General features: G+C 33.1%; 1 long non-coding RNA gene across 1 annotated transcript in view; it reads left to right on the top strand.

Moving 5' to 3' along the window:
- The window catches only part of LOC117287333, a 51,786-nt gene that overhangs the window by 14,917 nt on the left and 18,754 nt on the right, over positions 1–18,115 (top strand). Inside the window, exon 2 of the long non-coding RNA XR_004518577.1 lies at positions 10,587–10,638. This is a non-coding gene — a long non-coding RNA (uncharacterized LOC117287333). The remainder of the gene's footprint in view (positions 1–10,586; positions 10,639–18,115) is intronic.

Here is an 18,115-nt window from a genome sequence, read left to right as displayed (position 1 = left end):
ATATCACACATGCAAATGTGTAATAATTGAAGCTAGACTGTGATAGTTAAAGATGTACATTGAAAATGCCTAAAGCAATTGTTAAAAATAGACACACGATGAAGCTAATAAATTAATAGTGAAGATAAAAAAGAATTTTAATATTAAAAATCCATACTAAATACAGAAAAAAGATTAGATAATACAAATAGACAACGAATAAAATTGTGGAATTAAATTCAATAATTACATAAATGATACTGATTTCATTAACTTTCTTATGCAGAGATTGTCAGTGTGTGGTTAGCAATTTGACTTACCCCAAAACAAGTCTGAACTTTGCCCTTGACTTCTAGCAAGTAATTTGTGTCAGAGACAATAGCAATATTTTTTATCAAGGGTGGGACTTTCTACACTGCCAATATTAATCTGAGGGCTAGAGAGGCCAGAAAATTAATTTTGTGATTTAGGATGGTAATTGGACCTCCACATTAGAGGATTTAAGTCATGTGGTAAGAACCAACAGGAAGATTGAGCACAACATATAGGCATCAATCTAGCATGCCTACATAAGGACAAGCCAATAAAAAGTCTGATATATTGAAATTCCAGAGTGCTTTCTTTGTTGACTTCGGTGATGAATATATTGTCAAACTAATGGTACTGAACATCCCTGTAGGTATACACTGCTTCAAATCATATGTAGAACATTCTATCTAATGCAATACACACAATCATGGTAAAAATTCAATTTTATTTCCAAGTATCATGAACTGCAAGACACAGGTGGGATCAGGATTGTAAGTAGAGATGTACAGTTTTAAAGGCATATTCAATATAATGATTTTGAATTTCAAAGTAAAAATTTCAGCACTTTGTGATACAAATTTCTGAAAATAAAACTGGAGAAATGTTTTAAATTAGTGGTCTATAGACCTAGAAATATCATTTCTCTAATCAAATTCTGAGAATGTATGAGGCTTACACTAATAAAATAAAAAATGGAATTGAAAAAGTAGAGAGATATGCTGCCATGTGTCCAGATGAAACGATTAGAACAGGGAAGGGAATCCCAAAGTTCCTGTTATATAGGTAGAATAAGTAGAAAGAAAAATTTTACTCTAGAGTAGAAAATAGTGCTAAGTACAGAATGATTTACAAAAGTTTGACAAATGTCACATGGAAGTGGGAATATATTATTTGGAATCTTCACAGCCATCGGTCCTCCTCAGCAGAATTTATAACAACAGCTGTTTTCTTGAATCAAAATATGATAATGGCTTCCATCTTTTCAAAATGCTTTGGTATGAGCATCAACTAGATTCCATTTGCAGTGGGAGGGGGAAGGGGGGGCAGTGTCACTACTGTTATTTAAAAGCACTGAGCTGTGAAACAACAAATATGAAGGATTTCAGCTGATAAGAATTATTTTCAAGTCTCTGAAGGAATCTAAGAGACTTTAACCACCAACTGTTTCCATCTGTGAATTATGGAGAGCACAAAATTTGGGCTTGAAATGAAATTAAAGTTATGTATGTTATATATGAGAGTTTCGTGACAGTTATGTTTACGAAAGTGTGGAATGTGTAACGAATGAAACTGTAATCTCTTTATTGGGGGTATTCTCATGCAGGTCACCTTCTCCTTATCTGGGAAGGGTTAAAGTTTCTTGCAAGCATAAAATGAATGTAATGACTTGCACCAATTACATGATTTTTTTAAAAAAGTAACACTGCATTTAGTTAGCATTGTTCAAAAATAATTTGCTGTAGAAAGAAAATATTCTAAGTTAATAGTTTATTTTCAAAGCCCATATAAAGTTTGCTTATACATCTGTCCAAACTGTATTTAATATGAAATATTTAAATAGAATTATTTATAAGTTATATTTTAGACTTCCAGATTTCTGAAGGCAAATTCTGGGGGAAATGAAGTGGAAAAGACTGATAATCAACCACCTGGAAAACCTGAACCGATAGCAGAGGAAATCTAAAACAAAAACAAAAACAAAACAGATAAATGAGACTCTAGAATAATTCAAAACAAATAATTTCCCAGATAAGTACTGAGATGATGAGCTGAATAAAAGACTTGATTAGAGTCTCTAGAACAGAAACAGATAAAAACATACATGAGCTCAGGATCATTACAGAAGCCATGAATGCCCAGCATCGGAAAGAAGTGGAAACTATGAATATCCAACATAGGAAAGAAATGGAATCCATCAAACACACTCAAAAATATATCCAGGAGATTTAAAACTCCACTGAAAGATTATGTAACAGACTGAGCAAATCTGAAGACAGGATCTCAGATAGGGAAGACAGCATGAAGATCAGTGACCATGAAAAGAAGGATCTCTTAAAAATAGTAAGAGAACATGAAAAATATATCTAACAGATCCTAGAAAATACAAAGAAGAATAATACAAGACTGATAGGAATCCATGAAAAAGTAGGATAAAGTACAAATTACATTTAAAAATCTGTTTACACAATTAATGACAGTAAACTTCCCAAACAGAGCAAAAGATGTGACAAATAGACAAGTGAGGCATATAGGACTCCACCTAGACATGATTAAAAAATCTGCATATAGAATCAAAATTCTGGAAATCCAACAGAAGAACAAAATACTTCATGGAGTTAGAGAAAAGAAAGAAATCATATGCAAAGGAAAGCCCATCAGAATCACAGCAGACTTTTCAACACAAACCTTCAAGTCAAGGAGAGCCTGGAGTGAGGTATTTTTAAGCTCAATAAGAAAACAACCTCAACCTCAAAACTAGATCGATACATCCTGCAAAGCTATCTTTCAAAATTGATGGGGAAATAAAATACTTCCATGACAAACAAAACCTGAGAAACTTCATGAATATCAAACCACCACTCCAAAAAATTCTAAATAATATCCTAGAAAAAAGACAATGAAGATCACCACTCCATAAGGCCCAACAGAGCAAATCCAGCAGGCAAGGCAAGAAATTAAAGGGAGAGGAGGAAAAAATTAAAAAGAGACAACAGGATAATAACACAATGATGATAAGTTAATAAATATCAGTTATAACCATCAATGTTAAAGGCCTCAACTCACCAATCAAAAGAAATAGACTGGCAAAATAGATTAAGAAGCAAAATCCAACATCATGCTGTATAACAGGAAATGCACCTAGTTCAAAAAGAAACTCATAGACTGAAAGTAAAAGGATGGAAAATAATTCTCCATGTGACAGGAACCCATAAAAAAGCAGGCGTAGCTATGTTATTTTCAGACAAAGTTAATTTCTGACCAAAAATAATTAAGAGTGACAAAGAAGGTCATTATCTCCTTTTAAAAGGAACAATCCAAGAGGAAGTGAGGCCAATCATAAATATATATGCACCAAATACTAATGCCCCAGCAAATAGTAAGGGACATAAAATACCAAATAAGCACTAATACAGTTGTAGTGGGGGATCTAAATACCCCACTGTCACAAATAGACAGGTCATGTAGACAAAAAAATCATCACAGAAATATTAGAACTGAACCAAGCTGTTGAACAAATGGACTTAACAGACATGTACAGTGCTCCACCTCACAAAATCAGAATATAAATTTTCAGCTGCTCATGGGTCATTCTCCAAAATAGACCACAATATAGCTCATAGAACATGTTTAAGTAAATGTAAAGGAGTTGGTGTTATCCCATGTATGTTATCAGACCATAGTGCAATTAAACTGGAGATCAATAGCATAAGAAACAATAAGAACAAACATGTGGAAATTGAGTAACACTCTTCTGAAAAACCAAGGGGTCACAGCACAAATTAAAGAAGAAATTAGACAGTTTTTACAATTTAGTGATAATGCCAGTACAACATACAGAAATATATGGGATACAATGAAAAGAGTTTTACATAGGAAATTCATAGCAGTGAATCCCCACACTAGGAAAACAGCATCAGCTCAAATATACAACCTAATGGAGAATCATACGCTCCTCAAAAAAGAAGAGCAAGACAAACCCAAAGCTCATACAAGAGAGGAAATTAAAAAGATCAGAGCAGAAACCACTGCAAAGGAGACTAAGAGAATAATACAAAAAAAAAATCAATGAATTGAAGAGTTAGTTTTTTGAAAGAAAAAATAAAATCAATATCCCTTAGCTGACCTTATATAAAAAAGGAAAGAAAAGGTGCAAATTCACTCAGGAATGAAAAAGGTGGAGTTACAGCAGACCAACCAGAAATCCAGAGGATCATCAACACCTACTTTGAGAACCTGTACTCTAATAACAAGGAGAACACAGAAGAAATGGTCAGATTTCTAGATACATATGAATTACCAAAATTGAATTAAGAAGATATAAAAATTCTAAACACCCCAATTACAATCAGTGAAATTCTGAAATGTAATTAAAAATTTACCAGCAAAGATAAGCTCAGGTCTTGATGGCTTCACTGCTGAATTCTACAAAACATTTAGAGAAAAACAATTGCCACTACTCGTTAAACTTTTCAATGAAATTGAAAGAGAACCAATACTTCTGAATTTACTCCTGGAAGCATGTGTCACTTTGATTGCAAAAGCAGGGAAAGACCCAAATGAAAAAGAACTACAAGCCAATCTCCCAATTAACATAGATGCAAAAATTCTCACTAAGTTACTGGTAAACAGAATACAGAGATCATACAACTTGACCAAATCAGATTTATCCCAGGGATGCAAGGATGGTTTAACATACATAAATCACTAAATGTAATACACTATATTAACAGAGTCAAAGACAAAATCCATATATATGATCATCTCACTAGATGTAGAAAATGCATTTCACAAAATGGAAAAATGGTAAAAATGGTAAAAATGCTGCTGAAAATTCAAATAGTCTTTATCTCAACTTGATAAAGACTATCTATGAAAAGCCAACAGCCAACACTATACTAAATTGTAAGAAACTGAAACCTTCAGGCTTAAATCAGGAACAAGACAAGGATGTTCACTATCACTACTCCTGTTCAATATAGTTCTGGAAACATTAGCCACAGCAATTAGACAAGAGAAAGAAATAAAAGCAATAAAGATAGAAAAGGAAGAAGTTAAATGGTCATTATTTAGCATGACATGATACTCTACATAGAAGACTAAAAATGAACTGTCAAAAGACTTCTAGACTTAATTGAGAGATTCAGCAGAGTAGCTGGATACAAGGTCAACATTCAAAAATGAATAGCCTTCTAGTACACAAATAACAGACTGAGAATGAAATTAGAGAAACAATCCTTTCACAATAGCATCCAAATAAATGAAATATCTAGGAATCAATCTAACAAGGAAGCAAAAAAATACTGTACATTTATAACTACAACACTGAAAAAAGAGATCAAAGAGGATATACTAAAATGGAAAGGTAACTCTGGTTCCTGGATAGGAAGAACGAATATAGTGAAAATGGTCATACTTCCAAAATTGCTATACAATTTCAATGAAATCCCTATTGAAATCCAAACAATATATTTCACAGAACTAGAAAAGACAATACAAAAATTAATTTGGAATCAGAAAAGACCCGGAATAGCAAAAATCATTCTAGGCCATAAAGACATATCAGGGCAGAAGCTTTTTAATAAGATGAGATCGCAGTTCTTAATTCTTTCTGCTAGTTCCTGTGCTACTGAGGATTTGTTCACAAAGTCTTTTCCTATTCCAATGTCTTCAAGAGTTCTGCCTACCTTATCTTCCAGCAAGTTTAGTGTTTCTGCTTTAATATTTAGATCTTTAATCCACTTGGATTTTAATTTAGTGCATGGTGAAAGATAAGGGTCCAGTTTTAATGTTTGGCAGGGTGAGATCCAGTTTTTCCAACACCATTTATTAAGGATCCTACCTTTCCTCCAGTGAGGATGGTTAGCTCCATTGTCAAAGATGAGGTAGCTGAGTACATCTGGAGTTGTTTTTGTGTCTTCCAGTCTGTTCCACTGATCCTCAGGTCTGTTTCTTTGCCAGTTCCATGCTGTTTTACCACTGCAAAATAAACTATCATCAGAACTAAGAGACAACCTACAATGTGGGGAAAAATTTTTTACCAGCTGCTCCTCAGACAAAGAACTATTATCTAGAATATATAAAGAATTCAAAAAAATCAGCAAAGACCAGATTCAAAAATGGGCATCTGAAATGAACAGACATTTCTCAGACAAAGAAGTAAAAGCAGCAAGTAAATACATGAAAAATGCTCCACATCACTGGTCATTCGAGAGATGCAGATGAACACAACACTGAGATTCCACCTCACCCCACAAAGAATGGCTGCTATCAGGAAATCACACAATAACAGATGTTGGCGGGGTTGTGGGGAGAAAGGAACCCTTCTCCATTGTTGGTGGGAGTGCAGACTGGAGCAACCACTATGGAAATCAATATGGAGATACCTCAAAGAGCTGGGACTAGAGGTTCCATTTGACCCGGCCATCCCTCTGCTGGGTAACTTTCAAAAAGAATTAAAAGAATCATATCACAGTGATATATGTACACCTATGTTTATAGCAGCACACTTTGTAATAGCTAAAACTTGGAAACAGCCCATTTGCCCATCAATTGCAAACTGGATAAAGAAGATATGGTTTTTCTATAAAATGGAAAACTAGTTAGCCATAAAGAATTAGAAATTAGATTCATTCATAGGAAAATGGATATACTTTGAGGATATACTCCTAAATGAAATAAATAAGTCACACTTGTGTAAATACTGAATAGTTTCTCTGATGTGAAAACTATAATGGTACAGAAGATCCTAATGAGATAATTAACAATGTGAAATAGGACTAAAAGGGCTAAAGGTGTAGGGAAAGTGGGAAAGATAGGGGAAAGAGAATAAGGGAAAAGAAAAAATATGAGAAGATGAAAAAATGGAAATGGAGTGTTTGTAAAGAGGGAAGGGAGGAGGGGGTGAACAGAGGGCAGGGACAAGGGGAAAAAATGAGAACCAAGACCTGTCATGTAAAGGTGCAAGATCCCAATAATGAGTGTAACTGTACTGTATACCTAAAATGTGCCAATAAACAAAATTAAAACAAAAAAAAAAGAAAGACATGTCAGGGGGTATCACAAATCCCAGCTTGAAGCTATAACACAAAGTCAATTTGTTAAAAACTGCATGGTAATGGCAAAGAAACAGACCTGTGGAGCAGTGGAATAGATTAGAAGATGCAGAAACAGTACCTGGCATACTCAGCTACCTCATCTTTGACAAAAGAGCCAACCATCCTCACTGGAGAAAAGATAGCCTCTTTAGTAAATGGTGGTAGAGGACCAGGGATTTAGCTCAGTGGTTCTGGTGCTTGCCTCACAAGTGCAAGGATCTAAATTTGATCTCTGGTATCAAAAAAAAAAACAAAGAAACAAAGAAACAAATAAATGGTGGTGGTGGTGGTGGTAGTGGATAAACTGGATTTCAACCTGCCAATGATTAAAACTATACAATTATATTTTACCATGCACTAAACTAAAATCCAAGTGGATTAAAGATCTATATTTTTTTTAAAAGTCACTAAATTTGCTGGAAGATAAGTTAGGCAGAACTCTTGAAGACAATGGCATAGGAAAAGACTTTATGAACAAATCCTCAGTAGCACAGGAACTAGCAGATAGAATCAACAACTGGGATCTCATCTTATTAAAAAATTCTGCACTGCAAAAGAAACCATCAACAGAACTAAGAGACAACCTACAATGTGGGAAAAAATGTTTACCAGCTGCTCCTCAAAAGACTATTATCTAGAATATATAAAGAGCAAAAAAAATTGAGCTTCCCCAAATATAAAGACCTGATTCAAAAATGGGCATCTGAAATGAACAGGCATTTCTCAGACAAAGAATTAAAAGCAGCAAGTAAATATACGAAAATGTTCCACATCACTGGTCATTCAAGAGATGAAGATGAAAACAACACTGAGATTCCACCTTACCCCACAAAGAATGGCTGCTATCAAGAAATCAACCAACAGCAAATGTTAGCAGGGTTCTGGGGGAGAAAGGAACCATTCTTCATTGTGGGTGGGAGTGCAGACTGGTGCAACCACTGTGGAAATCAATGTGGAGATACCTTAAACTAGGATTTGGATGTCTTCTTTGACCCAGCTATTCCCCTGCTGTGTATCTTCCTGAAATAATTAAAATAATCATACCGCAGTGATACATGCTCATCCATATTTATGGTGGCACAGTTTGTAATAGCTAAAACTTGGTAACAGCCCAATTGCCCATCAACTAGAGACTGGATAAAGAAGATTTTTTTATATAAAATGGAATACTACTCAGCCATAAAGAATGAGAAACTAGAGACCTTTATAGCTATGTGGATGCACATTGAGGACATAATCTTAAGTGAGATTAATAGGACACACATTGTAAATACCATATAGCTTCTCTGGTGTGAAAAACTAAAAGTTTAAATAAGATTTAAATTGTATAATTGATAATGTGAAATAGGAGAAAAAAGGACTAAGTGAATAGGGGAAGTGGGAATGGTAGGGAAAATAAAAGATGGGAAAAGAAAAATATGTTAAAAGGAAACAAAGTCTTTGTAAATAGGAAAGGGTGGAGTGGGTGATGGGAGCACAAAGGAATGTGGTAAAAATAATATCCAAGATACATCATGTAAAGGTACAAGATCCCAATAATAAATGTAAGTGTATTGTATACCTAAAAGTACCAATATACTTAGTGAAAAAAAAAAAAACCTTTGAGTATTGAGGGGGTTTGAGTCACAGGTAATACCATACACCATGATAATAGTCTATCATTGCCTTTGCAGTTTAAAGTTGGACTATTAACTGTAAATGTGATCTAGAATGAGAATTAATCCTCAATAATCGTAGTCATAATTTTAATTTCAAAGTGAAAATTATTTTAATCATGTCTCATTTTAATGGAATTGATTGGGTAGTGCATGATAAATAAAATATGCCTATTTATTTAGTAGAATATATACCTATTTATTTCTGCCATGAAAATTATTCTAGTGTATGGAATGATTCTTATACACTTTGTGTTCTTTTGGAGTATGATCAAATAACATATGCATTCTGTGGAAAATTGATTACTAAAGCTTCAACTAAGAATAAAGGAAAGGAAGAGTTACTTTATAGTTCTTAGAAAGATATACTTAAGTCACACTGCATAATAATGTTTTGTAATCTATCTATGTTTTCATATGAAAACTCTGTGGCCCAGTATCTCCAAAAATAGACAAATGCCTTAAAGAAGGTGGAATGGAATGTTAGAAAAGCTCTGATCTGAAGTCTTATTTTATTTTCATTTTCATTCTATTTCTGAATATAAATTTTGAATAAATGATATTATTCTAGACATTATCCTACTTACAGAACTACAAATATTTTTTCAGAAAGTGTCAGGCATATGGAGCTTACATGTTTGGGCTGAATGATTTTTTTTTTCCTCTCATTGAGTTTATCGGTACATTTTAGGTACACAGGACAGTTACATTTATTGTTGGGATCTTGTACCTTTACATGACAGGCCTTGTTTCTCATTTTTTCCCCTTGTCCCTGCCCTCCCTTTACCCCTCCTCCCTTCCCTATTTTACAAATACTTTATTTCCATTTTTTCATTTTCTCATTTTTTTCCTTTTCCCTTATAACCTTTCCCCTACCCTTCCCATTTCCCCTACACCTTTATCACTTTTCTTTCTGTTTCACATGGTCAATTATATCATTAGGATCTTCTGTACCATTATAGTTTTTCACACCAGAGAAACTATTCAGTATTTATACATATATGACTTATTTGTTTCACTTAGGAGTATATCTTCAATATGTATCTATTTTCCTAAGAATGAGTCTAATTTCTCATTCTTTATGACCCAGCCATCCCTCTGCTGAGTATCTTTCCAAAAGAATTAAAAGAATCATATCACAGTGATATATGCACACCTATGTTTATAACGTCACAGCTTGTAATAGCTACAACTTGGAAACACCCCATTTGCCCCTCAGTTGGAGACTGGATAAGGAAGTTGTGGTTTTTCTATAAAATTGAATACTACTGAAGGATGATTTTAAATAGTATCTTTAAAGAACTGACATATTTTATAAAAGCTAGGTCTTTCATGAGTTTTAAACCTTTGAAGAAGGAAATTCACATATGGAAATATTGTTACGTCTCCCTGTCATTTTCAAAAATTGTAATTTCTTTTCTTCAAATATTTGAAAATATTATTTTGTTTTTCTCATCTTTATTAGTGTCATTTGTCATACATAATAGTTACATGTATTTTGAGAAACTGGCATACATACATATATTTTTTCTTTATCATTTTTCTCTTCACCTTCCTCCTCAGTCATATTCTTTTTCCACAGAAAGATTGCCTTCTTGTTTCCTATAATCTCTACTTACCTCTAATTAAATTACATTTTAGAGTCCCCATATAAGAATGTCTATGTAAGATTTAACATTTTATGTGTTATTTCACTTAATATTATGGTCTCAATTCCATCCATTTTCTGCAAATAATATGGTTTTGCTCCTTTGTATGGCTGAACAATATTCTAATGTGCACAAATATCACATTTTCTTTTTCCTTTCATGTTTTGATGGCCATTTAGGTTGTTTCCAGAGCCTAGCTATTGTGAGTTGGACTGATACAAACACAGATATGTAAGTATTATTATAGTATGGTATCTTTAACATTTTTGGGAATATAACCAGGAGTATAGCTAGATCAAAATCAATTTTTAATTTTTGAGAAATTTACATACTACTTTCACAGAAGTTGTGATAGTTTATATTTCCACCAATGACATAGAAGACTTTCTTCTTTTCTCACATCCTCATCAACATTTGTCATGGGTGTTCTTAATAATACCATTCTGTCTAGAGTAAGATGAAATTTCAGAATTATTTTTATCTACCTTTCCTAATAGTTAAGAATGTTAAATATTTATTAATGTAATTATTGGCCAATTTGTATTTTTCCTTTTTTAAGGTTTCTGTTGAGTTCATTTGCCCACTTTTTTGGTTGGGTCATTTGGGAAGGATTAATTTTTTTTGTTTTTTATGCACACTTAATATTAGTCTTCTTTGAGAAGAGTAGTTGACAGATTTTTTTCCCCCTATTCTACAGGTTGTATTTCCACTCTACCAATTATTTCTTCTGTTGTGAAGAAGGTTTTAATTTGACATAATCCCATGATTGATTCTTGGTATTAGCTCTTGTATATTGAAGTTCTGTTCAGAAAGTTTCTATGACTATGGCTTGTGATATTTCCCCTATGTATCCTATGTATCTTCCTGCAGTTTGAGCATTTCTGTTTTATATTTAGAGCATTGATCCATTTTTTATTTGATTATAGTACAGGGTACATGATATGGGCCTACTTTCATTTCTCTAGATGTTGATAACCAGTTATCCCAGGACACTTATTAGCCTATCTTTATCCTCCATAAGTTATTGGCTCCTTTGTCAAAAAGACATGGTGAAAGGTGCCTAGGATTGTTTGTCTTCAATTCTATTCTATTGGTATGCATGTCTATTTTTGTGCTGGCACCATGCTGTTTTGGTTACTACAGCTTTGTAGCATTTTGCAACACAAGATGATGATGATTCCTGCTTTGCCTTTTTGGCTAAGAATTGCTTTGGCACTTCTTGGCCCATATAAATTTTAGAGTTGTTTTTCTTATCTATGTGAAAAATGTTATTGGTATTTTAATAGGTATTATATGAAATCTATATATTGTTTTTGTTACCTTAACCATTTTAACAATATTAATTCTACCCATCTAGGAACACAGATACCTTTCCTTTTTCTATCATCTTCATCAATATCTTTCTTTAAAGTTCTTTAATTTTGTTATAGGGATCTTTCAACTCATCAATAGGTTGATTCCTAGATATTTAAGTTTTAATAATACCTTGAATCAGGTTATTTTCCTGATTTCTTTCTCAGTCAGTTGATTATCAGTTTTTAGGAACTCTACTGATTTTTGTGTTGATTTGTATCCTGCAACTGAGTCAAAATTTATTAGCACTAAGAGTCTTCTGGTGGAGTATTATTGGGTCTTCTCTGTAAAAAGTAATGTCATTTGAAAATAAACATTCACATACTTTGTATTTCTTTATCTTGCTAGATTTCTCTGATGAAAGTTTCCAGCAGTATACCGATGAAAATTTTGAGAACAGACACTCTTTTCTTGTTCCTGATTTTAGAGGGTACATTTTCAGTTTTCCCTATCAGTATGGCATTGGCTTTATGTCCTCTATGGCTTTCTATAACTATCTTCCTCAGTATTTTTAGTATGAAGGTTCACTGGATTTTGACAAAGGTATTTTCTAAATTCAATGAGATGATCATGTGAATTTTATCCTTGACTCTGATGATGTATATTACATTTATTGATTTATGTATATTGTTCTGTGCTTGCATCTCTTGGTAAAAGCCAATTTGGTCATGATGTATGATCTTTTTAATGATTTGTTGCATTCTGTTCACAAATATTGAGAATTTTTTCATTTATGTTCATCAAGGGTATTGACATGATTTTCTTTTATTGTCAAGTCTTTAGTCTTTTTTTCTAGCTTTGGCATAATTTTCTTAGTTACTTTTCTTGTTGCTGAGACAAAAACTCAACACCCAAAGTTAAAGGTTTATTTGGCCCTCAGTTTGTAGAGGCTTCAGTTCATAGTTGGTTGGCTCCAAGGCAGGATAGCATGGCAGAGGAGAAAGAGTTCACAGCAAGTAAGCAAGAGAGAAATGTATTAGTTCTCTTTCTTTTCTTATATCTTGTCCAGGTTACTAACCCTTAGAGTGGGTAACACTCACATCCTTAATCCCAATTCCCTTGATCCTAGCATTGTACTATGAATCAATCAGAGTCACACACTCTAGATCCAACCACCTCTGGAAAAGACCCACCTATGACCACATGAGGCTTTGGATGGGGATGTCTAAACACAGTCACAGTAATTCGAGCTCTATGAAGAGATTTTCAAAGTATTCTTTTCCTTTCAATCACATAGAAAATTTTGAGGTATTGGTGTTAGTTCTTCTCTAAAGATCTGGTAATTGAGGGGTAAAGCCATCAGGTTCTGAGCTGTTCTTATTTTGTACAGTTTTTATTATTGCATCAATTTCATTGCCTATTATGGACATTCAAGTTATTTTTATCTTGGTCCAATTTTGCTAAATTATATATGTCTAAAAACTTACCTATTTCTTCCAGATTCTTCGATTTAGTCAAATGCAAGTTGTCAAAATAGTTTCTTATAATATGCTGGATTTCAACGTTGTCTCCTGTAATTTCATCCTTTTCATTTCTCATTATACTGATGTGGGTCTTCTCTTTCTTCTTTCTTTTATGACTTTGACTAAGAGCATATCAAACTGCATTCATCTTTTCAAAGAAAGAACTCTGATCCATTGTTCTTTTCTATATTTTTTCAAACTAAATTTAATTGATTACCACTAGGATATTTGTGATTTTTTTTCCCCTGGTACTAGTTTGGGGTAAGGATTATTTTTATTTTCCTAGAATCTTGATATATATCTTTATGTTATTTATTTAGAATCATTTATAAGTAAGTGATATCAGACATATAGTTTCTTCTTAGAACTAATTTGTCCCATGTATCCTGTGAATTCTGATATGTTGTTTCCAATATTTGTTCCTTATGTTTTGATTTTTTTTTTTGTACAGCCCATTCACCATTCAAGAGTATTGCTCAATTAAGTGATATCAGACATATAGTTTCTTCTTAGAACTAATTTGTCCCATGTATCCTGTGAATTCTGATATGTTGTTTCCAATATTTGTTCCTTATGTTTTGATTTTTTTTTTGTACAGCCCATTCACCATTCAAGAGTGTATTGCTCAATCTCTGTGTGTTTATGCAATTTCTATGGTTTTCGTGCTGTTGATTTCTAGTTTTACTCCACCATGATCTGAAAGAGTACAGGAGATTATTTTAATGTTGGTAGATATTGAGACATGCTTTGTGGCCTAAAATAAAGCCAGCTTTGGAGAAAGTTCCTTGGGCTGCTGAAAATAATGTGTATTCTGCTACTGTTGGATAAAAAGCTGCGTGTATGATATAATCCATTTACTGCATGGTGAGTTTTAACTGATGTTTTTCTTGACTTTTGCCTGGATGACTTTTTAATTTGTGAGAATGGGGTATTAAAGCCCTCCATTATTATTGTACTTATGTTCATCAGTACTTTTGTAACTCTTTTTCTTTTATAAACATAGGTGCACTATTATTTGTATATACTACATTTTCTATCTCTTATTGGTGAATTTTCTTTTTCAATATGTAACAGTCTTTCTTCTGATCAGATATGGTTTGAAGTTAACTTTTTCAGAAATTAGAATAGCTTGTCCATCTTTCTTTCAGACTCTAGCTGTCTGGAGTATCATTTTCTATCCTTTCATTTTGAGTCTCTGTATTTCTTTGTAGGGGTGGTGCATTTTTTGCAGGTAAGTTACAGTTGCAATTCATTTTTTGATTGCACCTGTCATCCATGTCTTTTGATTGAAGTGGTGAGATTATTTATGTTGAGTATTATTATTATTTAAGGATATTTACTGATGCCTGACATTATATTATTTTTCCAGTGCTTGATTCCTTTAATATATTTCTTTTGTTCAACTACCACCCAGTTAGATATTTTCTTTCTTTTATGCTCTTTACTGATATTGACTGCCTTCTCTTTGTTTAGTAATCCATTGAATATTTTCTTCAATGTAAATTTGGTGGTCATGAATTTCTTTAAATTCTGTTTATCACAGAAAGTATTTACACATCAAATTTGAAGATAATTTTATAAGATATAGTAATCTGGCATGGTATTTAGTCTCTTTTAGAAATTGAAAAACATCATTGCAGCTCTTCCATCCTTTGATACTTATGCTAAGAAATTTGCTGTTATTTTGATAAGTTATTTAGCATTTTCTAATATTTTTCAATATTCTCTCCTTGTTCTGAATTTCTAGAATTTTGACTATGATGTGTCATGAAGAAGTTCTTTTTTTGTGTGCTTGAGTACTAATTCCCCATTAATCCATGAATCTATCTCATTCTCTGGATTTGTAAAGTTTTCTGTAATAATTTCAAAGAATAAATATTTATACCATCATACTTGGACTCTACTCCTTTCCTTGAAACCAATTATTCTTAAGTTTTTACTTATAACATCATCTAGGAGCTCTTGGATCACCTACTGATTGCTTCTTGTCTTATTAAAATCACTGAGTAAATGTGCTACTACATCAATCTTGTCCTCAAATTCTGATATTCTACTGCCAAATTATTTGACTATTTTATTTCCAGGATTTTTACATCATTCCTTTTCATATCCTCTAATTCTTTACTGGAGTGGTCCTTCAAATCTTGCATTGTCTTCCTTCATTCAGGTGCTTATTTGTATCTTCTGTAAGTTCATTAAACATATTAGCAATTGCTTCATTTAGCTGTTTGCCTCTTCTTTGAGCTCTTCAATCATTTCATCTGTGTTTATTTTTTTTCATTCACTTCAATGTCTGTGATATCAGCTTTTGAGGAGTTATGAAGTTTTTGGAAGCATATTGATGTCTTCTTTCTGAAGATTCTTATGTTTTTTTTTTTAAATTGAGTTTATTGGTACAATCTAGGTATACAATACAGTTACATTCATCATTGGGATTCTGTACCTTTACATAATAGGTCTTGATTCTCATTTTTTTCCCCTTGTCCCTGCCCTCCCTTCACCCCCTCCTCCCCTCCCCATTTACAAACACTTTATTTCCAATTTTCAGTTTCTCATATTTTTTTCCTCTCCCTTATTACCTTTCCTCCACCCTTCCCACTTTCCCTACACCTTTAGCCCTTTACTTCCTATTTCGCATCATTAATTATCTGATTAGGATTCTGTGTACTATTATAGTTTTCACACCAAAGAAACTATTTGGTATTTCAGTTAAAGAAATCTCTGTATGAACATTAAAAATAGGGAACCCTAAAATAAAACTAAAAAGGAAAGTAAAAGAGAAAAGACAATGACGTAACATTAAAATAATCCTTAATTCTGGAGATGAAAATGGTTCCTGAACATATTTAAATTGCTTCTTGCTCTTATAGTCTTATCTTATTCTTTTTTTCATTATTTAGGGAATACTTTATTAGTTTCTGTAATCAAATCCACGTAGATATGACCTTACATATTTAGTATGATGTATTACCCCTGTACATATGAAAGAAAATAAAAATAAAAATAAATTAACATTTCTAGACCAATATGGCTGTACATTTCTGTACAATGCCAACTCAACACAGTAATTTGTGATGAGTTTTTCCAAAGTTGGCAGCACCATTAAAGTTTCCCAAAATTCAATTTATATATATATATATTTTTTTTTTATATATAAAAAAACTAATAATATTATGTTATACATCAATAGCAGCAACAGCTTTTCCAGGTTCTGCAGTCATCTGAACAAAATTATAGACATTCAGCACATTCCATTAAAAACAAAACAAAACAAAAAAAAACAAAGAACAGAATAATATCCAGAAAACAGCAAAGTTCTGTTGCTGTTGCGGTACCTGGCACCATTTTTATTTTATTAGCATCTTAATCATCATCTGGAAAGAGAACATTCTAGAGTAATATCATTAAATGTAGCTCTGATAAAGCACGGTCCCTACTATGTATCATAAAGCAGGTACAAGATATTTTACATTCATAGAGGCATGATACAGTACAGTCCTACATCAATAATACTAGAATCAATTTGGTTTGAAATTTACTTTGTCTGCAAATAAGATTGCTACCCCTGTTTTTTTCTGGACTCCTGTCACATGGAGAATTGTTTTCTATCTTTTCACTTTCAGTCTATGGGCTTCTTTTTGCACTAGGTGTGTTTCTTATATACAATATACTTTTGGATTTTGCTTCTTATTCCATTTTGCCAGTCTATTTCTCTTGACTGGTGAGTTGAGGCCATTGACATTGCTGGTTATAACTGATATGTACTGACTTATTATTGACATGTTATTGGCCTTTTGTTGACTCTTTTTACTTTTTCACCTTCTCCTTTTAATTTCTTTCCTTGCCTATTTGATTTGCTCTGTTGGGCCTCATGGTGTTGCCTTCATTGTCTTTTTATAGGATCTTGTTTAGAATTCGTTGTAGTGCCAGTTTGGTATTTATGTAGTTTCTCAGGTGTTCTTTGTCATGGAAGTGTCTTAATTCCCCATCCATTTTGAAAGAGTTTTGCTGGATACATCAGTCTAGGTTGGAGGTTATTCTCTTTTAGTACTTGAAGTATGTCATTCCAGGCTCTCCTTGCCCCAAGGGTTTGTGTTGAAAAGTCTGCTGTGATTCAGATGGGCTTTCCATTTTATGTGATTTATTTCTTTTCTCTTACTGCTTGTAGTATTTTGTTCTTCTGTTGGGTTTCTGGGATCTTGATTATTATATGTCTAGGTGTAGAATTTTTTTTATTGTAGCTAGTTGGGTCCTATATGCCTCAGTAATCTGAATGTCAAATTCTTCCCCTCTGTTTGGGAAGTTTTGTCATTAATTCTGTGAACATCTTTTTTAAGTCATTTGTATTTTCTCCTGCTACTTCATGCATTCCTATCAGTCTTATCTTTCTCATGATCTCTTACTGTTTTTAAGAGACCTCTGTTTTCATGGTCACTGACTGTAATCTTATCTTCTATATCTGAGAGTCTATCTTCGCATTCTTTTATTCTGTTGTGCACACTTTCAATAGAGTGTTTAATCTCCTGGATATCTGTTTGAATCTATTTTATGGATCCATTTTTTTCCTATGTTGGGCGTTTATTTTTTCCATTTCTTTCTTATGCTGTGCCTTCATGGCTTCTATCATGGTCCTGAGCTCATCTATTTTTTTGTCAGTTTCTGCTCTAGAGTCTTGAATCACAACTTCCATTTTGCTTACTATCTCTATGGTTATCTGGGAAATTATATCTGGTTTGAATTTTTCTAGAGCTTGATTGATCTGTTTTGTTACTTCCTGTGCTTTGAGTTCAGGGTGTCCTGGTGGTTCACTATCGGCCTTTTCATCCTCATTTGCCCTACTGTTTGCCATTGGTGAACTGGAAGTCTGTCCTTGTGTCTTGCTTAAGTGTTTT

The sequence above is a fragment of the Fukomys damarensis genome, unplaced genomic scaffold, assembly GCF_012274545.1.
Source record: "Fukomys damarensis isolate Sample0158 unplaced genomic scaffold, DMR_v1.0_HiC HiC_scaffold_3, whole genome shotgun sequence".
Lineage (NCBI taxonomy): Eukaryota > Metazoa > Chordata > Mammalia > Rodentia > Bathyergidae > Fukomys > Fukomys damarensis.
This window is presented reverse-complemented; position numbering and strand designations above follow the sequence as displayed.